At 39.6% G+C, this 20,227-nt stretch overlaps 1 long non-coding RNA gene across 1 annotated transcript; it reads left to right on the forward strand.

Moving 5' to 3' along the window:
- Window positions 1–1,344: 1,344 nt before the first annotated feature.
- LOC120533657 lies at window positions 1,345–18,689 on the forward strand. Its single transcript, XR_005634594.1, has 3 exons — window positions 1,345–1,361; window positions 2,169–2,302; window positions 18,645–18,689. It is a non-coding gene; the product is annotated as an uncharacterized LOC120533657 (long non-coding RNA).
- The last annotated feature ends 1,538 nt before the right edge of the window (window positions 18,690–20,227 follow it).

Below are 20,227 nucleotides of genomic sequence, written 5' to 3' on the forward strand. Positions count from 1 at the left end.
TAATGTTTTAATGGCTTTTTCATTGTTTCACATTTTTTCTAAAAATAATATATATATATTTGTTCGCCAACATTCGGAGAATGCACTGCATCATGCATATTGTATGCTAATTAAATATATCATCATATGGATGGGGATGGCAAAAATGTGCCCTGCTTCACACAACATTATTTAACGATACTGCTAACGGTGTCAAGGACTCTTTAGTATATCCCATAATTACTTTTTTTGATGTTTTTAATGTTTATTTTCTGGTGATTCCATTTAGGTTTAATGTACTATTCATTTATATCTGTTATTTTTGTTATGGACGCATTGAGAAAGAAGATAAAATACTGGGAGAAGTAGGTGCCAGGGGCTGGGCCAGACTTAGTCAGGACAGGCACGATTGAAAACCAGGAAAGACGAAAACAGGCCATAAAAATGATTTTTGTTTTTTAGTCAAAGTGGCAAAAGCAAAATCAATGTAAAAGAGCAAGTTAGAGTTCTAAACAAAGGAGCCAGACAGTAGCTTTAGTTTTCTTTTTACCAACTAACACTAAGGATTCGGTTTAACGATTCTTCTATTCATTAGAAGATAGTAGCAGACGTCCTGATGATACGACAAACTGCAGCTCATATGATAATAAAATGTTCTGAGATCAAGACAAAATGTCATCCTGAAAATGAGCATTAGCAGCAGACAAACAAGACTTCAAATAATTTAAATAGTACTAAAAATAAAATGAAATATGTGAAAATAACTGAAAACAAAACAAAAATGCATGAAAACATTTTTGTGTTTTTTATTATTCCTTAGGCGATGTTTGGAGCTAAACATCACAATGTTGTGATATAAAATACTGATGCAGATATTATTGGTATTTGGTACATTGCATTAATTCCCAAGTGGAAATTTATAGTGAAGTGTGAGAAATATATCTTTATGAAATTAAGATTTTTTGTTAGATGCTTAACCTCAATTACAAAAGAATGAATGCTTTTGAATCACCCTTCATTTTGTGGTTTTGATCCTGGTATTGATCTGGTAGCATTTTGTCATGCACACTAGCTGAGGGAGAGTTTTACTGGCTTCTCAAGATGCTTTACATTTCTTTTAAATTTTTAGTGATTTTGAAGAAAAGATGAGAAATGTCACAAGAGTAAGTTTGTGTTCCGGGACCTCCCTTTGTGAAGGTTAGATGGACAGGGAAGGTTAAGGGTGAAAGACAGTCCTTGACCATTCTTGGAGGAAAGCTTTGCAGGCGAACCTGGAAGGTTACAAGGCTCAAAGCTCCGCCCCTTACACCCCAGTACCTATTTAAATGATGTGCAGCTGGAAGTCATCATTCGTTCTTGACCCTGATCCCAACAAGGCTAAGGTCTGACAATTCCAACCTTTACTTTGTTCACTCAGTTCTGTCCGTCAGCGTATCCAAAACACTAAACTAAATTTGTATGTCAGGAAGAATTGGTAACTACCACCTTTAACTGAAGTAGCGCACCAACGTTTTGTCTACAACCTTGGACGTAAATGCGTAAAGCTGATATTTGAAGTTATTGTGATGGTGAAGTCACATGTCTCACAGGGGATTTGCCTAGCAACTCTAACATAAAAATACACAAAATGGCAGCACCTACAAAGCCCATATTGGAAAAAGAAAAATTGAACATTAACAAAAATGGTTCCAAGCACAGAGTGTACTTTAGAAATGTATACTGCACTATTCACAACCTCTGACTCAGAGAAAAAAATACGTATAAACCCCCAAAGCGAAAAAAAAAAAGGATAAATATTAGCCTTTACAAGAAAGACTTGAAAACATATCTGTTGCATACCACCTCATTTGTTCAATTAGATCTTAGATTGAATTTATTAATCAGACTCACTTAAATGTTTGTATAATTGGAAAAGTAGTTGTTAAGGGATACTTCCTGTAATAGGAAAACAAGATCACAATCCAGTCCTGTCCAGTTGTTGAAATTTAGCGTAGTTGGCATGATATCGAACAGCAAGCTTTCTAATTGTCAGCCATCATTTGTTCCCTGGCTTATGCTATGTTTTTGTCATCTCTGTTAATTCTTAAATATTGTTGTTCATGTGTTTTTGATAGTTATGTTAATTTTGTCAATACTGTTTTAATTAAATATTGTTTAGTAATTATGTTTGGTGTATTTGTGCCTTTCAGCTACATTCCTTCTATTTTCTGGGTGAAAGCACACAACGTCACTTTTGCTGGGACTGCTCTCTGTCCTTATATTCAGGTGGAGGAGTTGATCCCAGCAGAGGTTCATTGAGAAGCTGAGGAGAGTTTATCTTTGTGTAAGTACATTTTGGATTTTTTTTTTCTTTTGTGCCATCTTTGTGTTTGATTATTGTATTTCTATTGGGACTTGTTAGGCTTGGCCCACCTTTTTAGGCAAAACTCTTTTACATAATGTTTAGCCCTTTTTTGCCTTGTTTGTTTTATTTCTAATTAATATTTAAATACAGTCTCTTTTTTTATAAGATTCTTCAATCACTTAAGCCATAGGTTTGATAGTTTATCATCTCCCTTGCAGTGTATTTTGAACATTTAAAGCATATTTTTTAACTTTAAAAGTATGAACGCCATTTCGGGTGTGTGCAGGCTGAAGCCTGCCTTTTGAGTTTGGGGTAAGGCTGCCTCAGATGAGGCCTATCTCGAATCAGGCCAATTGAAGGTCCTGCTCTGGTTTGTGGATGTTTTTAGAAGCTTTTCACCCTTTTCATTATGTGTGTCTCATCATTTCACAATATCCTCTCTCATGTAGTATGTGCCCCTGAATTAAGTATTTAACCTGTTTGGGATCCAAATGTAAAAACTAAATACAGTTCAAAACAATTGTACTATATATCAGATCTTGTAAATTGTTTTGGATAAAGGTATTCGTTAAATGCATGATGATGATGATGATGATAATGATAATAATAATAATATGTCTAGCTGAATGGACATTGGACATGAAGCCATAAGGTTGCTGGCTCACATCCCACCTCAGACACTGTCTAACCACAGCTAGTCACTTAAACTGCCTGTGCTCTGATTAACATATTCCAATCTCATAAATTGTCTTGGGATAAGGTGTCTGCCAAATATATAACAATAACCATAATTGCTTTTTAATGGCAAGTGCGATGAATTGCATTGTATTTGGCATCAGGCATTGGTGTAACAGGCATGTATCCCCAATCATTGTCAAATGTGACCTTCCAGATCTGTCATACCGGCTTTCATGCAAACTCGACCAGCGTTCCTAGGCGCAGCGTTTTTTTGTAACAGAGTGTTTATCCATAGACACAATTTGTCAATGCAGTGAAAGCCTGCTGCCACCATGCCTGCTTGTTTCCCAGCTTTATCTAACCGACAGATGTCTTTTTATTTTCATATTTCATGGATTCAGACTCACAGGCAACAGTCACACTTGTATAAATATTTATCCCAAATACCAGATGTTAATGCAAGATAATAGTCGGTCTGTTTCTTTTCTCCTCTGTCAGGCAGCTGGATGCTCCACTGGCTCTGATTAATGCGAGCTCTGTCACGCACCCCTTCGCACCCCAGCATTTAAAGAACAAGATAAATTCTTGTGGTATTGCCGCTTGGCCTGCCGCAACTTTCCAGATATTTACATTTATGCATAATAACAGTGTGGGTTGTTAGTCAGGGAGAAGTAACACGAAAAAGCTGCCGATTCTCATCAGACAACAGCCCAATGAGGCAAATAAATGTGACAAGTAAATAAGTATTTACAGTACATGGTCCCCAAATCAAAGAGCAAACAGGCAGAAAGCAGCTGCTCCAGACCTGTCAGCAGATTCCTTCTCCACAGGTGACATTTGCCTCGTCTGTTAAGCTGCTGTCTTTGGCACGGAGTTTGTAATCCCTTTTACTGCACAAAACAACATACAAGCACACCCAGCACCTTCGTTGTGCCGCTATTTGTTCCTTTGAAGTGAACGCTAGTGTTCCTTCTACATGTGTAGTTACCGGTCACCAGATACAAGGGCGCAGAATGTCCAAACTAGTTCAAAAGGAAGTAAACATGCGGCGTTCCAGTCATATCATCCTTGTACCTTATTCATGATGCCATTATAAAGGACCTTCAGGCAGAGGAGAGCTGACAGGATACATTTGATGTCTTGGGTGGAGCAAAACTCAGCACTGTATGTTCACAAAGAGGAAGAAACTTTATTTTATAAGCACCTCAATAAAGTGGTACAACTGTTCATAGATACGCAATCTTCGTGAAAAACAAGCAACATTTTATGAAACGCCTTTGTTTTCTTCTCAAGATGCTTTACATTTATTTCTTTTTTTTTAGCAATTTTAAAGAAAAAAAAAGGGAACAACCAAATGAGAAATGTCACAACAGTAAATTTGTGTCCTGGGTCCTCCCTGTGTGGAGTTTGCATGTTCTCCCCATATCTGCGTGAATTTCTTCCCATAGTCCAAAGGTATGCAGGTTAGGTGAATTGGCCCTAGTAGGTGTTTGTGTGTGTTTGCCCTTAATTAGCCTGGCACCATGTCTGAGGTATGCTCCTGCCTTGCACTCTATGCTAGAGGGAGTAGGTTCTAGCACCTCCCCAATAAAAACCCTTCAATTAATTAAGCGGGTTTCAAAATGACACAACATGATTTCAAGCTATGGGGATATGTTACAAGTACCACAGGCAATTTACAGTAAATGATTTACTCAACGTGACAAAAGGAAAAGTGGGGCCAATTACAATGGGTTTTAAGTGTAATGTCATACTTTATCTATATCTATATCTACAGTATATATATATATATATATACATATATATACAGTGGTGTGAAAAACTATTTGCCCCCTTCCTGATTTCTTATTCTTTTGCATGTTTGTCACACAAAATGTTTCTGATCATCAAACACATTTAACCATTAGTCAAATATAACACAAGTAAACACAAAATGCAGTTTTTAAAATGATGGTTTTTATTATTTAGGGAGAAAAAATCCAAACCTACATGGCCCTGTGTGAAAAAGTAATTGCCCCCTGAACCTAATAACTGGTTGGGCCACCCTTAGCAGCAATAACTGCAATCAAGCGTTTGCGATAACTTGCAATGAGTCTTTTACAGCGCTCTGGAGGAATTTTGGCCCACTCATCTTTGCAGAATTGTTGTAATTCAGCTTTATTTGAGGGTTTTCTAGCATGAACCGCGTTTTTAAGGTCATGCCATAACATCTCAATTGGATTCAGGTCAGGACTTTGACTAGGCCACTCCAAAGTCTTCATTTTGTTTTTCTTCAGCCATTCAGAGGTGGATTTGCTGGTGTGTTTTGGGTTATTGTCCTGTTGCAGCACCCAAGATCGCTTCAGCTTGAGTTGACGAACAGATGGCCGGGCATTCTCCTTCAGGATTTTTTGGTAGACAGTAGAATTCATGGTTCCATCTATCACAGCAAGCCTTCCAGGTCCTGAAGCAGCAAAACAACCCCAGATCATCACACTACTACCACCATATTTTACTGTTGGTATGATGTTCTTTTTCTGAAACGCTGTGTTCCTTTTACGCCAGATGTAACGGGACATTTGCCTTCCAAAAAGTTCAACTTTTGTCTCATCAGTCCACAAGGTATTTTCCCAAAAGTCTTGGCAATCATTGAGATGTTTCTTAGCAAAATTGAGACGAGCCCTAATTTTCTTTTTGCTTAACAGTGGTTTGCGTCTTGGAAATCTGCCATGCAGGCCGTTTTTGCCCAGTATCTTTCTTATGGTGGAGTCGTGAACACTGACCTTAATTGAGGCAAGTGAGGCCTGCAGTTCTTTAGATGTTGTCCTGGGGTCTTTTGTGACCTCTTGGATGAGTCGTCTCTGCGCTCTTGGGATAATTTTGGTCGGCCGGCCACTCCTGGGAAGGTTCACCACTGTTCCATGTTTTTGCCATTTGTGGATAATGGCTCTCACTGTGGTTCGCTGGAGTCCCTAAGCTTTAGAAATGGCTTTATAACCTTTACCAGACTGATAGATCTCAATTACTTCTGCTCTCATTTGTTCCTGAATTTCTTTGGATCTTGGCATGATGTCTAGCTTTTGAGGTGCTTTTGGTCTACTTCTCTGTGTCAGGCAGCTCCTATTTAAGTGATTTCTTGATTGAAACAGGTGTGGCAGTAATCAGGCCTGGGGGTGGCTATGGAAATTGAACTCAGGTGTGATACACCACCGTTAGGTTATTTTTAACAAGGGGCAATTACTTTTTCACACAGGGCCATGTAGGTTTGGACTTTTTTTCTCCCTAAATAATAAAAACCATCATTTAAAAACTGCATTTTGTGTTTACTTGTGCTATATTTGACTAATGGTTAAATGTGTTTGATGACCAGAAACATTTTGTGTGACAAACATGCAAAAGAATAAGAAATCAGGAAGGGGGCAAATAGTTTTTCACACCACTGTATATATATATATATATATAGATTGTGAATAAGGCGCTATATAAAGCGTCCAACCCGGCACAGATTCACACTGAGGCACGTGTAAATTGAAGAGAAATCTTTTTATTTTCTCTTCACTCATGGGCGCACATCTTCCCCGTGTCCCACAGGCCCAACACAGTCCCAAACACTTGAACACAGTTCAAACACTCTTCCCCTGTGGGGCACGTCTTCCCCGTGAACCCCACAGGTATAACACAGTCCCAAAGCACCTTACTTTAAACACAGCAATCCTTCCGCTGGCCCCACCACTCCTCTCAGGCAACCTCGTCCTCTTCCTCCCGATTCTGGCCCAGAGTGGTGATTGCTGGCTCCTTTTATGGCCCGCCCGGGAGTGCTCCTGTTGCTTGCTCACCTGTTCCCAATTGCACTCCCGTGTGGGGCCGATGATTAAAGCAGCTGGGCTTAACTATCTCTGCCTTGCCCCCTGGCAGCCATCCTGGGTCCCCACAGGGTTGGGGAGAACTCCACTTCCCATGAAACCCTGCGGGAAACTGAGGCATCATCAACCAGGGAGGCTGCCACCAAGCGTCCTGGGGGAGGTACTGAGAAGTCCATGGCTGCTCCCTCGTACCATATACATGGTCATCCCGACCAGGCATGGGACCCGGCTGTTCATTACAATATATATATACACTCACCTAAAGGATTATTAGTAAAACCATACTAATACGGTGTTTGACCCCCTTTCGCCTTCAGAACTGCCTTAATTCTATGTGGCATTGATTCAACAAGGTGCTGAAAGCATTCTTTAGAAATGTTGGCCCATATTGATAGGATAGCATCTTGCAGTTGATGGAGATTTGTGGGATGCACATCCAGGGCACAAAGCTCCCGTTCCACCACATCCCAAAGATGCTCTATTGGGTTGAGATCTGGTGACTGTGGGGGCCATTTTAGTACAGTGAACTCATTGTCATGTTCAAGAAACCAATTTGAAATGATTCAAGCTTTGTGACATGGTGCATTATCCTGCTGGAAGAACCATCAGAGGATGGGTACATGGTGGTCATTAAGGGATGGACATGGTCAGAACAATGCTCAGGTAGCCCGTGGCATTTAAACGATGCCCAATTGGCACTAAGGGGCCTAAAGTGTGCCAAGAAAACATCCCCCACACCATTACATCACCACCACCAGCCTGCGCAGTGGTAACAAGGCATGATGGATCCATGTTCTCATTCTGTTTACGCCAAATTCTGACTCTACCATTTGAATGTCTCAACAGAAATTGAGACTCATCAGACCAGGCAACATTTTTCCAGTCTTCAACTGTCCAATTTTGGTGAGCTCGTGCAAATTGTAGCCTCTTTTTCCTATTTGTAGTGGAGATGAGTGGTACCCGGTGGGGTCTTCTGCTGTTGTAGCCCATCTGCCTCAAGGTTGTGCGTGTTGTGGCTTCACAAATGCTTTGCTGCATACCTCGGTTGTAACGAGTGGTTATTTCAGTCAAAGTTGCTCTTCTATCAGCTTGAATCAGTCGGCCCGTTCTCCTCTGACCTCTAGCATCAACAAGGCATTTTCGCCCACAGGACTGCCGCATACTGGATGTTTTTCCCTTTTCACACCATTCTTTGTAAACCCTAGAAATGGTTGTGCGTGAAAATCCCAGTAACTGAGCAGATTGTGAAATACTCAGACCGGCCCATCTGGCACCAACAACCATGCCACTCTCAAAATTGCTTAAATCACCTTTCTTTCCCATTCTGACATTCAGTTTGGAGTTCAGGAGATTGTCTTGACCAGGACCACACCCCTAAATGCATTGAAGCAACTGCCATGTGATTGGTTGATTAGATAATTGCATTAATGAGAAATTGAACAGGTGTTCCTAATAATCCTTTAGGTAAGTGTATATACACACTAGGGGGTTCGCCCCCTGCTCGCTTCTCTCGCCAACCCCCACCCCGGCCTAAGCTATGCGTCATCCACTTCACATCTCTGCAGTTTGTATTGTGAAGAGGGGGCTGAACGCACCCCAAGGAGATGCAGTTGCTCCTTCGCATCCCCCTCTTAAACGGTATACAATGGGAGACAAATAGTTTTTTTTTTAACTCCTCTTTGCTCGATCAGCTGCTGGCTTGCTGCTGCTGATGCTGCTGTGCCGCGTGATCTGCATCTCGCACAACGATTTGAACATTTAAAAGCCTGTACAGCAGCTGTCCTACTCTTTGTCTTTTATTTCAGGCCCCGGCATGGTTAAATCTCTTGGCACAAAGTTTCGTCTCGCAGGACATGAGTTCTTGATATATTTTAGTTTATAATTTAAAAATAAAATAAGAATCTGAAAATCTAACAAAATTACATTAAAGTTCGACAAATATCTAATTTAAAGTGTGAAAAAAGTGACATAAAAAATCACATAAAATCGTTGCACTTTAGGCTTGAGTAGATAAAAACCAACATCTGTCTGTCTGTCTATAGTATGTCTGTCCATTTTTCATTAAATAACTACTTAATAGATTTAGGTCGGGTTTTTTCTTTTTCTATAATTTGCTTGAACATTCTGGTTGATTTTGTGACTCCTCTCATCGCTCTAAGTATCATAGTTTGCTTGCAGGAGCGATATATTCATGCTCATCCGAGAGACACGCAGTGGGCCGAGGGGAGGGGAAAGTGGGACCGCAAGAGTGTGGAGCTGGGCGGGGCATTCCACACTCACGTTCCAGTCTCTGTTTGAGTTGCTCTACCTCTCATCATGTGTTGGAGTGTGGCTTACCTCCGCTTAGCTAGTGATACCTGTTTGTTCAGCAGACATTATCATCTACAGATTGTTAAAGAATAACGTTTGACATTTTTGAGAGAGAGATCACAGCTAAGTGTGTTTTAGAGGGTAGCTGCTGATTGGCAGAGACATCATGACCACATGCTTTTCTCCCCACAGATACAGTACTAACGTTTGACATTGGAGCATACCTTCCTTCCGCTTGGCCAAAATTACATGCTTTAAAATTTTTTTATTGATTTTTAAATTTTGTCCTGTTTCATTACTACGTGGGTGGAGCTGTGGGGGACTGCTACTATTAGATAAAGCAAAAGGGGACCAATAAAAAGTCTACACAAGCAAACAAATGAAAATCTTCCTTCAACAGGTATATCCAGGAGGTTTATCTGCTAGATAGATAGATAGATAGATAGTCTATCTATCTATCTATCTATCTATCTATCTATCTATCTATCTATCTATCTATCTATCTATCTGCCATATACGGTATCTGAAAGATTTACAACAGAACGATCCTACACCTACACGCATTAGAAATCTTTAACTTTCCTAATTTACATGTCACGTCTTTCTCAGCTTTTACCTGCAACCACAGCTCCCCTGCTCTGCGGCACTTATTGTCAGCCCTGTTTTTGAAAGCTATGCTACTTGATGATGTATAACACTGTGAGAATGGCTGATAACCAAGTGCATGGCTGAATTTTTATTGGCAGAAGATCAGAAGTCATGTTAGGAATGGATGAACAATGTCAGCCTGCAGATCTGCACTAAACAGCAAGATTAAAGGAGCAGATGGTCACAAGGTTAAAATCCACAATGAAGTGTGAAATCTGAAGCACATAATCAGAGAAGCGCAGTCAGATGGACAAAACACAAAAACTTTTGCAGAATCAGGAAGCCTAAGCAAGAGGGAAATTTCCATTGGACGGTGTGACTGAGGTCTGTGAGCAGTGTGTAAGGCAACTGTATGGAGTGTGTGGCCAGAGCAGTCATCAAAAGGGGGTGTGGCCAAATGTAAAGTGGGTGGGCACATGCTAATACCAGTGAAACAGTGTGAGGCTTTGTTGATGTGCAAAGGATGGCAATAATCAAAGCTTTTCAGAGTTTTTTGTTTTATTTCATTTGCCGTTTTTATAATTATAATATGTTTGCTGTGCATAGCTTTTCACACCTACTGTTCTGCTAATGCATGTAAAGAAATGGATTTTGTGATGTGTACTACTTTTGGCTCAAATAATCTTTTAGAATGTAAATGCTAACAAAGAAACACACACATACTAACGTCATTTAAAAATGTGTGTGTTAAAAAGTCTTGTTATAAGATATAGAACTTCCATTATCTACATAAAGCCATATTATTTTACTGGAGATAAAAGGCACTATCAATTCAGCAAAGTAGTTTTTTATTATCTGTAAGGAAATATGTCTTCTACAATAAAAGAAAGGATAAGCAAACCAAAACAAATAAAGTGACAGTTTTGTCCATTATTTATTAGTCATAAACATCATAATGTTTAGTGAGAGGATAACATTGCTCCATTAAATGGAAAACAGACTTCTCTGAATAATCACTGTGGTCCAAGTCATCAACACAAAGAATATCTACTTTAATATTTACATTTGAGTGAGGCAGCAGGCAGATGAGGACTTAGAAGAGGAAGATTAATTATGATGGAGCAGAGTTCATTCACAGGAATTGCAAATAATGGCAACCAACACAATAAAGCAAATCAAGCCTAAAATGAGGAAAAAATAGAAGTCAACACAAAAGTAAAAAAAACGTTCTCTGTCAAAGATCTTTCATTTAACAATACAGTTGGGACAATACTAGAGGATGCAATGCAACCCTTAAATAAGAATGGCAGTGATGTATTATGCCTGTGGTCACACCATCTAGAGATGCACGGCATCATTCAAAAATCCAGTTTTGGTAGATTGATGACGTCTTAAACAGGATGGTAATAGTCATTCTGTGGCCATAATGTATCTTTAGAAATTCTTTAAATGAGTCTCTACTATTTTGTACCAACAATTCTTCAACTTTCATGTTCATTTCACTCATTATAAGAATTTTGTTTTGTTTTTAGTGAAAGCAACCATATTAGCTATTCAAACCACTGCTAATGCTGCCAGACAGGACTCGGCTCCTCCTGACTCTGTAATGGAAACTGAATGAATGGAGACAGTGGTTGAATACATACAAGAAATGCAGAGACAAACTCAGTAAAGCAATCAAACTGGCTAAATGTCAGAGCAGGAGTAAACTGGAGATGGAATTTAGCAGCTGTAATAATAGCTGGAGATTCTTATGCACTACAAAATAAAACCTATTCCAATATCATCTTCATTTTCCCTCCCAGACTAAATGAATGCTTTCTTTTTCTGTTTTGATCATGACAACCCGCCATTTGATTGCCTGCAGCCCCATATGCTTCATCTTTCTTGGTTTTTATTTGTGACATAAGGAGGACTTTTGAACAAGTTATTGTCCACAACACGTTAATCTGGATGGAATTTCAGGGCATGTTGTAATAACCTGTAGCAGCTGGTTAACTGATGTCTTCAGTTTAATATTTCACTGAGAGAATCTGTTGTCCTCACCTGCTTCAACAGGGCAACAATTGACCTTGTGCCAAAGAAAACAAAAAGTGGACTGTCCTAGTGACTACAGCCTGGTGGCTCTCCATCCTGTCATGATGAAGTGCTTTTAGAGACACATTAAATGGAATATTCCAGACAGTCCAGTTTATATATCTTCACAACCGATCCACAAAGGATGTCATACTCCTTGCACTTCATACACTTGGAACATCTGGATACTACAAACTGCTATGCCAGAACCCTGTATTCAGACCATACTTCAGCATTTACCACTGTTGTACCAGCAAAGTGTACCACTAAACTCCTCCATTCACTGCCACCTTCTGATTTTGAACATCCTAATCAACAGACCTCAGCTTGTGCAAATTTGCAATGTCAGATCTTCCATGCTAACCTGAACACAGGCACCTCCACAGGGTATTCTTCTGTACTCCTTCTTCACTTTGGACTGTGTGGCTCCAGCTCCATCATTACATTTGGCTTACTACACCGTCGTCACAGGCCTGATCACTAACAACGACAGGGTGGTTTGCAGATTCAGAGGTGCCAGGACAAGAATCTGAACCTTAATTCAGCAAAAAACAAGGAGCTGCTCATAGACTGCTGCCCACACTTTCCTCTACATCAGAGGGGATGTTTTTGAGAGGGTGAGCATATTTAAACTTTGTGAAGAGACCTTCACAGATGAAATTAAGTGACACAACACACTTTGACTCTTGTCGAGAATGCTCACCAGCACCTCTAATTCTTCAGATGTCCTAGGTCAGCTTGTATTTCTATATTTTTTCTCACTAACTTCTAGAGGTTGGGCAGTGGTGTCCATCCTCATTGGCTGTATGACATCCTGATATGTCCTGCTCAGCTCAACAATGTAAAGCATTGTAGAAGGCAGTAAACTTGACTGGATTTCTATCAAACAGTATATTGTATTAATTTAACAAACTGGAAAGAAGTAAGAAACAAAAAAATTAGAAATAGTTAATGACCTTTAGGATAGTTGAAGCATTGTTGTATCGACCTTAATTTAAACAGTAAATATTCATTCATCCTTCTATGAATTATGGAACGGCAAGCCAAAATGATTCAATATTCATTATTTTGTTTACTCTGTAATTCATTTTCACATGCTTTTCTCTTGTTGTGTCTAAGTAGTTATCACTGGGTCCAATGGTCTGAGTTTACATCCCTTTAATTGTTATTCTCTGCTGTAATGGTTGGAAGGGCTCGGCTGACAGCCTGGCCAGGATAAACCCCATACCCTTACCTGGCATGGAGGCCAGTCTAGTGGATGGACAGTGGTGGGGGGACTACAATCCAAGAGTACATGCTTCTCCAACAAACTAGGATGCCCATTCATGTAGCTGCAGGGCATGATGGGACTTGCAGTCCTGTGGAGCAGCTTTGTTGAGTTCCCTGGGCACTGATAGGGGTGGATGCTGTGGAGGACTGTCTCAACTTTCAGGGGCTTCCACCTGACCTAGGAGTGCTTCCCACTTGACAGCAGAAGTATTCCTGGGTCAGACATAAAAGGGGACACCTCTGACCACTGGGTAGTCAGTTTCAGGAAGCACTGAAAGAAGCACGTGAGACTGCATGAGAGGTATAGAAGGAGAAACGTATTGCTTGTTGTGTGGTCTAGAAGGAAGGAAACTGAAACCCTGTGGAGTTATTGTGTGAAATAAATGTCTTAAATTTGAATTCAGCACTGTGGTGTGGAGTTGTGTAGAGGTTTGGGCCACTGCAACACCCCCTACAGGTCACACTCTGTAGACTTTGCATGTGTCTGTGAGGTTTTTTTAGAGCAGTGTGACACCCCGTGTGGCAAGGTTGGCACCAGACCACACAGTGGACGTCTTGTAGTGCAGGACCGACTGGGATCAGATTTGTGAGAAGTCAAACACGGAGACAAAAAAGGTAATATTTCTAAAACAAGAGTGGGTTTATTTATAGGTGCAACAAAACAATAAAAATAATGTCCTAGTCAAAAATAGTGAGCAATATATACAGTAAGTTTCCAGTCCCCAAAATGAAAAATAAAGACAAAAATGTATATACACGAAAATTAGTAGTCTTCCTAAAGGAAGAAAAGGAGTTCAGGAAGAAACTACACACAAATTCCAAAGAATGCCAAAAATATTTACAAGGGAAAAAAACTGTGTATATACAAGAACAAAGACAAAGTTCAGCAAAACCTAAAATCTATATAAATTTAAATACCTCCACCCAAATAAAGCAACACTAGGAGATATCTGTAATATATACAAAATTTACAAAATAAGGCACAAGCCGCTGATTAGTATATAAAATGAAAACACAACACAACACCACAGAGTCTAAAACCAACGCTTACGCGGCAGGAAGCGCCTCTTATAGTCGGGACACAAATCTTTACCCAATCCTGCAACACTCTCACCAATCGCGACTGACGCAGGTGCTTTCTGCAAAGGTGCACCTCTCAACCTTTGCAAGGCATGTAATAAATAGGTCTAGCGGCTTCGCGTGTGTGCGCGAGCGAAAGCTCCAACTGGAACGCATCCCGACGCGCTCCCTCAGAAGAGCCAATACACACTACAAAAGTAAGTACTTCTTGGGATTTCCCTCCTCACACTTATATATGCATAAATTAAACGCTTCGCACCTTTCTTTGCCAACGGCAGGACTAAAGAGACGCTCGAATTTATGACGGTGTAACGCACAGTGTCATCCAGCAGGCCTGACCAGGAGGGGTGCCCGACCCCTCGCCGGCGTTCCGTTGCGTGAACCTGCGCAAAGCCGCACCATGCACTTAATGTCTCAAACAGACAAGTGCTTTAATGTTTATTTTGAAAAGTCGACTTTACCCAATTCATAGGACTTTTTTCCTTTCAAGTGGTAATGCCTGGTAGACGAATTACCCACAAGCAGTAGTTTCCAAAATTTTCTATGCCCCGCACTGCTAAGAAACGTTTTACACACCCCCTTCAAAAGTAATATCGCACTTGAAGATGAAGAAGTCACATTTCTTATTTTTGAACCACATACAGTACTGCGGGTGAGCAACCTAAACTAAAAAAAACTAAGGTTTTAACTATATAAACTGAGCAATTTACCTTTAGAAATAATCTAATAAATGTGTCTCCCATGAAGCTTAGATGTTCAATTGATGATTGGGGAGTTGGGTTTCCGATGAATCATCAAGCACCATGAAGAAATGACACATGATCAACAATTGAGGGGCTTGGGAGGATTGGAGATCCTTGTGAAACAATGGGTGCCGGTGCGCCACTAAGCAATGAAACAAAATCGCTGAGCTTTCTCCCCTGATAACACCTGCTCTGCAATTCAAAAACAGATGTGCCACACAGTTAAAATTTCTGCACTACTGCCAGGACGGCCAGCAGGAGAAATGGGGTGAGTGTAAGCAGTAGGTGTTGTATCTAATTCAGTCCCTTTTGTTTCCCTTGGCAAAAATGTCAAATCATTCCTTAAAATCAGTGTGGTTTCATGATCAGGGCTTGCACAGAAATCAATACTAGACCTCACCCTTCTCTGTGGATCACGGCAAGGTCCAAATTCCATTCTCTTAAAGTTAATCATCTTTATGAACCCAAAGAATGGCGTGTGGTTCATTCATAGATCACAGTTCATACCATTGAACAAGGGCACTAACTAATAAATGACCTACAAATGACAGCACACTGTAAAACACCGAATGCACCATAATAAAGCTGGAGAACACACCAGAAATCACAATACATCCTTCCTCTTTGTCATAAACCAAGTCATCTCATGCCCTGTGGGCATATGGGCACCCCAGGTGAAGAACTCCTGTTCTAAAGGTACTCCAGTTTTTCTTCCACAACACCAAGAATGTTCATGTCACTTGACTGATGATTGTAGATTGGCACCATGCAAATGTTCATGAGTAGGCCTTCTGATGGACTGGCACCCAAGCTACGGTTAATTTTTGCCATGACTCCAGCTCATCCCTCTAACCATGATTACAGGTTTGAGAATGTTATGGTACAGTTGTACAGAGTCAGGGAGGTGTTGAGGCAATATGTGTTAGCAGAATACCTAGAGGAAGTCGAAACAGTCCCAGGAAAAAATAAAAATATCAAAGACAGACTTGAATCTAGGACTGTGCAGCAGAACGGATAATTGTCAGAGCGCTGATAGCCACAATGAGTTAGTAATAATGATATCCACTTCACTCTTGCCATAGAGAAATTTCCTCTTCATACCATTTAAATAGCTTAACATACCATAACATAAGAAACACAAATCAGGGTCATGGCCTGCTATTTAAGTCAAGTTTTTAGCTTATTGTAATCCCACAGTCTTTTATTTCATTTTCTTTGTGTTTCTTAATAAAAGGTGATTTTTACTTCAGTTGATGGAAGTGTCTTTTCTTTACATAATTGCCTTCATAGCTCTTTGTTTTTTAAGCTGACATTCCTGATTCCTTTATTTCATTGACTTTGCTGAAGGACTCAACATGCCTTTCAGTCTCCTGCATCAGCCTAAGCTTGTGAAGTGTTTATTGAAGATGATTGCCATGCGAGTGGTTGTTCAACCCGTGTAACTCCATCTGCAATTGTGTTGAGTTGGAAGCTGGTTGGCTGGTGGTTTGTGTTGCGTTCCCACCTTTAGGCCATGTCCACACTACTACATTTTCATTATAAATCACAGAAATAAGTTTACCTTTTTGCCAATCCTCTGCATTACCCTAAAGTTTTTAACTCCCAACAATGGAGACTTCTAAAAATGCTCTACAGAGCCATATATTTCTGAAAATGTTAGCTCAGCATTGCGGTGTAAAAACATAGAGATTCGAAAAGGCGGATTCTAATCCCACTCTGATTGGTTCATGCTTGTTACATGGCCCTTCCCTGATTGGATCCTACTCATTACAGTTTTGCTTACCTTATACTGATGAGTTACTCAACAATAAGTCTACATCACCATCAGTCCAAACAAAACAATATGATTACGTTTTTTGTTCTTGTTTTTCAAATTTACTACTGCTGTTCTTCGTTTGTAAATACAAGCTGAAAATAAATGTTTAGCATGGAGGACACCTCTGTTTCCTTTTTCTAGTAATGCATGCATGCCCAGCGTAGACCTACACCTACGTCATGTGTGTTTTCGGTCATTTTAGAGTTGGTGGAGTTATTTTCATAAATAATGTGAGAACATTAGTGTGGAAGTAGATTATTTCTGCTTTAAAATGCCGTTTTCTACTGATCTTATTTGCTAATTTTACAGAGTCAAAATTTTGCGGATGCTGTTTTCTTGTTTGATTTCAATAAATATTAGATCACAAAAAATACAAAACACAGGAATTATATATGTGAATTGCAGAAGATGGAAGTCAGCAAAAGTCTAGAAAAGCAGACAAAAACAAGAAGAGATGTTTAAGCACTGAGGACAGTGAGAGAGGAGGACCCAGTTTTGGCTTCTTCTAGCGAGCACCAAGTGTTAATAGGACTACTCTAAATCAGTACTGTGCAATTTAAAGGACGTATTCTTGACAATAGTCCCCCACTTGTTTCAAACAATCTACTTTCAAACCAGGTTGTCCTTTTCTAACTCCTTCTGTAGAGTTTCTAGATGTCCTCAGGATAGTCAAGACATATGACCCTCTGTTGTGGCCTTGGTTTTAATCTGGTTTTCACCTGGAGGGCTGCACCGTGTACAATGTGTGAGATGTTCAGGGGACACCCAAACTACATATCTAAACCATCTCAAGCTGGACCTTCTGTATTTTGAATAGCCAGATAGTGGTCTTCTCATTTTATGCAGCTCCTCACCCTATTAAAGAGAGGGAGCCCAGGACCCAAGTGCAGGAAACTAATTTAATTTTGGCCATTTGTGCTTGCAATCCGATTCTTTTGGTCACCATCTTCTTCTGCCTTTTTCTCTATTTTTTATTCCGGAATATGAAACCTCTGTTGTTATTTCTTTATCTTTAAGAAAATGTTTCACTAAACATTTTTGTGAACAATTAAGATATCTTCATTTCTGGATTTTATCCAAAATGTAGCCTGTCTCAGTGTTTTTTCTCCCCAGATTGCAAAGATTCCATTCTTGCTTACCATCAGGAGAAAAACATTTCTCTGGGTATTTCTCAATATTTTACAAATCATTAATTTTTTTCAAACAATACAACTACAACAACAGACCCTTCTTATTTCTGTCCCAGTGTTTTTTTTCCAAACCACGGCAACTCAATCCTCATTTTCAAAATTGGAATAATAATTAATTTTTTTTAGTGTTTCACTTTATTTTTTTGTTCCTCTTTCTCACAACTTCATTCCCAGGTTTTGTCTGGAAGGAAACAATTCTTTGCTTTGAACAACAAATTGTTAAACTCTATCCCTGTCTTTCATGCAATTGGAGGAATTCCATTTAGTTTCAGTTTATTTTTGTATAGTGCCCCTTACGGAGAGCAGGTGTAGAGAGCTGAGACGAGTTCTCAGGTTAAAACACACATATACATTTTACAGGACTCTTCCCTTAGATTCTAATAACTCTGTCCATGAATGTCATCCCAGGGAAACATTCCTCCAGGTATTTTAGGTGTTTTAACCCTTCCATTTTTTTTCATTTTTTCTTCTTCTGATGGCTAATATTTCTCCAGGTGTTCTTCCCAGATAAAAATAAATCAGTCCTTGTATTTTGTCCATTGGGAAACACTTCTCCAGTTATTTTTTTTTCTTAGATGTTTTGCAATTCCATTTTTTCCTTTTTGTAATTTGATGAATAATATTTATCCAGGTGTTTTTTCCCCAGATAGTAACACATCTGTTCCTGAATTTCTTCTTTCTTTATCTGGTTAAGAAAATTTCAGAGTGTATTTTGTTTTCCTTTTCCAGGTTGTAATGTTCATTTTACTCAGCTCTTCACCCTGTTACAGCAAGGGAGCCCTGGAGCCTAATTTAATTCTGGCCATTTGTGCTTCAGGTATGATTCTTTTGGTCATTACCCACTTGTAACTATAGGTCAAGATGGGACTGTAGCCTGACCAACAAACTGAAAGCCTTATGCTTCACCTTTACAGTCCATTAAAACATCCACTAAACTGCTACCACTGTACTTAGTAGTTGATCAATCTCACGATCCCCTGTACCCTGATCACTACCCAGAGCTCATGACCACAGATGAGAATGGAGATGATCCAAGGTTATCCAAGGTCCTACTGTAGCTTCCAGTTTATTAATATGGCTTGGTACTCCTCCACTTGAGGTGGCTACTCACCAAATATGTATAGAGAAAAAGCCACTGTTTTACTGGAAAGAGCTGTAAACCCAGAGTTGGTGGTGCTAGTTCTCATTCAAACACATCACATTTGACTGTGAACCATCCAAGAGATGGTTGAGACCAAGAGGACAACATAAGTTTCAGAGTATCAGCTGTAAGTTATCTACTTTCTTTGAAAATCATGCACAGGAGAAGCAACACTCTTGATGGCATCCATTGCCCAGAATTGAGTCGGCTTAATGTTATTAGGCCAACACAGTTTTTGTTCAATTGTAGGACTGTATGGCACTCAGCAATGGAGCTGTAGCCCTACCTTACATAACATACAAATACTTTAAGACCTATTGGACTCTTTTAAATATCTACACAAGCCCAAAGAGTTGGTCCACTGGTTCACCCTTTAATCAGCCCATCTGTTTAACTGTTAACTCATTATTCAAAGTTTCATACAAAATGTACTCAAGATCTGCTTCAAGTCAGACACTTGTGGGAAAGTAATATTGTGGTTTGCAGTCTGTGCCTTACCCACCAGGCCACCATCTTTAGTTCATCTAGCCCCTTTGGCAATGAGCACCAATACATTACACATTATAAAGCAAACAAGAATACAATCCCATGATGAAATCAATTTGTTGGATTTACTGTGTGATTCCTTGCCTTACAGAGCACAGGGGAGAAATCATCTTGCTAAAGCCAGTGAATAAATTTACAACTAAAATCTTTGAATGATGTACAAAGAAAACAGACTTAACAAAAATTACAACAGTGACAGATAACTTTTATAAGAGGATCATCCCTTGGGGGGAGAGCAGTAGTTCCTGCCTGTTGCGTGTCCTCTGAACACAGTTCCCAAATTTAAACTTAAAATGGATTATGATCAAAGCTTTTTATACCATTTTCATAATTCTTGATGCCAGCTCATCAGCTTGTCCTGTCACCTCAAGTATGACTTCTCCTAACAACCTTTTTTGTTAACACTAGAGCTATAGAAGATTGAAAAGAAAATTTTTCAGCAAAAGAGCATGTGGAGTGTAAGAAACTGCCTTATTTAAGAGATTAGGCAGCATGTTTGCCACCTGCGCCCATGGTATTTGTGCTCACAGAAGAAGCAAAAATCTTTAAAAATAAAGCTGTAATGAATGAGTTAGTAAAAGAGAAATTTCCTCTTCATACCATTTAAATAGCTTAACATACCATA

This window comes from Polypterus senegalus, chromosome 8, assembly GCF_016835505.1.
Source record: "Polypterus senegalus isolate Bchr_013 chromosome 8, ASM1683550v1, whole genome shotgun sequence".
NCBI lineage: Eukaryota > Metazoa > Chordata > Cladistia > Polypteriformes > Polypteridae > Polypterus > Polypterus senegalus.